This window comes from Colobus angolensis, unplaced genomic scaffold, assembly GCF_000951035.1.
Source record: "Colobus angolensis palliatus isolate OR3802 unplaced genomic scaffold, Cang.pa_1.0 Scaffold210, whole genome shotgun sequence".
Lineage (NCBI taxonomy): Eukaryota > Metazoa > Chordata > Mammalia > Primates > Cercopithecidae > Colobus > Colobus angolensis.
This window is the reverse complement of record NW_012115267.1, coordinates 1,488,921-1,491,490: the sequence shown is the minus strand read 5'-3', so window position 1 is coordinate 1,491,490 and position 2,570 is coordinate 1,488,921. Positions and strand designations below refer to the sequence as shown.

General features: G+C 47.6%; 1 long non-coding RNA gene across 1 annotated transcript in view; it reads right to left on the bottom strand.

Annotated features, from left to right (window-relative positions):
- The window catches only part of LOC105512375, a 10,495-nt gene extending 8,255 nt beyond the window's left edge, over positions 1 to 2,240 (bottom strand). Inside the window, exons 1-2 of the long non-coding RNA XR_001001836.1 lie at positions 1,880 to 2,240; positions 996 to 1,392 (exon numbers count right to left, since the gene is read on the bottom strand). This is a non-coding gene — a long non-coding RNA (uncharacterized LOC105512375). The remainder of the gene's footprint in view (positions 1 to 995; positions 1,393 to 1,879) is intronic.
- Between the last annotated feature and the right edge of the window lie 330 nt (positions 2,241 to 2,570).

Here is a 2,570-nt window from a genome sequence, read left to right as displayed (position 1 = left end):
TCCTGACCTCGTGATCCGCCCGTCTCGGCCTCCCAAAGTGCTGGGATTACAGGCTTGAGCCACCGCGCCCGGCCCGAAGTTATAACCTTAATAGTAACTACATTGAACCTTAATAGTAAGTATAATTGTTAGTCCATTTTATAGGTAAGGAAATGGAGACGAGGACGATGAAGTAGCTTGCCTGAGGTCACACAGCTGACAGGTGATAGTGCTGAGATTCTGAATTAGTTTAGCCTGAGTTCCTAATCCTTCTGCCCCAGTGACCTCCCTGAGACTAGATCCCTGGAACCTGTAGTAAAATGGGTGGCGCATACCCGAACCAAGTGCCAGTACCACGTGATAAAAACTTCAAATGGGAAAAGGGAAGATGAGATAAAGAACAGGGAGATTTGCTAAATGATACAAAATTACAGCTGGATAGGAGGCATAAAGGCTATTGTTCTATAGCACTGTAGGATGACTGCAGTTAATAGGAACATATACTTTCAAAGAGCTAGAAGGAGGATCTTGAAAGTTTCTAACACAAAGAAATGATAATGTTTGATGTGACAGATATGCTAATTACCCCGATCTGATCACCATACCTTCTATGTATCAAAAGATCACTGTGTACCCCATACATTTGTGCAATTATTATTTGTCAATAAAATAAAATAAAATAAAAAGGATTCCAAATGGGAAAAAAGAAAGAATTCACAGGGAAGGTAATGCTAGAGCAGGTGCTTAAAGAATGAGGGAGGAGGCCGAGTGAGGTGGCTCATGCCTGTTATCCTAACGCTTAGGGAGGCTGAGGTGTGAGGATTACGTGAGCCAAGGGGACAGAGACCAGTCTGGATAACATAACGAGACTCCGTCTCTATTTTTAATATATATTTATATTATAAAGTTTTTTTTTTTAAAGAAAAAGAATGAGGGAGGAGATGTCCATTTGAAAACGAGCGGAGGAGAGGAAGCGCGCCTTAGGAATGCGGTTGAGAGAACTAGGAACATCGTACCTGATGCTGTGGAAGAACCGAATGGTGCCAGGGTCAGACAAAACGTACCCCGGGGGCTCAGAGGGTGGCCTCAATCCAGCTGAAGAGAGAGACCAATCTCCATGCAATCAGGATGAAGAGCCATAGACCACAAGGTGAAAATTGCTGTTGGCAATCCGAGCTCAACCTTCATGGAGACTGGGGCACCGCTGCCCTCTCAGGTCACCAGCTGGACGCTGCCCTGGAGCAGACTGCATGGGAGGGTTGTGCAGGGTAGGGACACAGCCAAATGGAGCTGCCAAGAACCAGAGAAATGACTGAAGATGGTGTCAAGTCCTCTGAAACAGTCTCCTTTCCATAGCCTCTGGCTTCATCCAGCCTCACCTTTGGCGATCAGCACGTGCTGCAGACACGGGATCTGCAAGAAACGCAAAAGGTATCAAAGAAAAGGCTGGTTCCACGTGATATTGATGCCCAAGCATCTACCAAAGTCAACTTTCTGTTTTTTGCTCTGTGCTTGCTTAGGCAGGTCCTCAAGTTTGAAAGACCAAAAATCATGGCTAACACATGGACGTCAGCCAGCCTGAGTGGCCCTAGCACCTCCGCTAATACTCGCTGACCTTCTTAGAGAGGCATCCCTTTTCTCTTTTGCACACCTTGGATTTTCTCTTTTTCCATTTCCCACTCTAATCCTCTCCGAGGTTCCCTGTTCCTTTCCCTTTCTTCTTCCTCGTTCCTCCATCAGTCTCTGGTGGACCCGCCCCATGGCTGGCAGCTCTGGGGCCAGGCAGTTGCCAGTTCTGGTTTTCCAGGCCCGCTTTGGAAGAGTGGCATCCCCTTGTGATCACGGACTGCCTGCACCTGGATCCCCCAGAGAGCGGGAAAATGCAGAGCCCTGGGCCCACCTCCAATCTGCTGAAATAGGCTTGCTGAACTGGAAGCTACGCCTCCAACAAGTCTTCTGGATCAGTTTTTGCTCACTAAGGTTTGAGACCCTCTGCTCTGGAGACAAAGGCCCTGGAAAGTTTGATCTCTCATCTCTCTCTCTGCTTCCCCAATTAACCCTTCTCCAAAAAATGGAGAAGCTGAGCTGAAGGCACAGCATCGAGCTTTTCCTTCCCTTTTGTCTTCTGTCTAAACGTCTTTCTCCTCTACTGGATGGTGAATTCCTAAGAATGGGAGTCGTGTTCTACTCAACTCTGGAACCCCAAGGTTCCCATGATGTCTGGGTCACCATGGACACTTAGAAATGTTTGTTGAATGAATACATTGTTGATGCCCTCCCTTCTCTCCTCCTCCTCCCCTTTTCTGTTCGTCTTTCTCTTGGGATCCCCTTGGCCTTGGGCACAAAACCCAAATGTTTTAACAGATTGTTAATGTTTAAAGGGAGACAGGTGGGCACAGGCAGGGCAACGGCAGGTTGCTCAATGGACAAACAAATCCACCTTCTTCTGTTGTCTCCTAAGCCAACAGGAAGCAGCCGGAAGATGGTCAGACGGTCACTCACCCGGCAAGGGCTCAGGACTGCTGTCCTGCCTGCCCCATGCAGCAGTTGCATAACCTTGCTGCAACAATCTGAGCTATAAATAGTCTTTA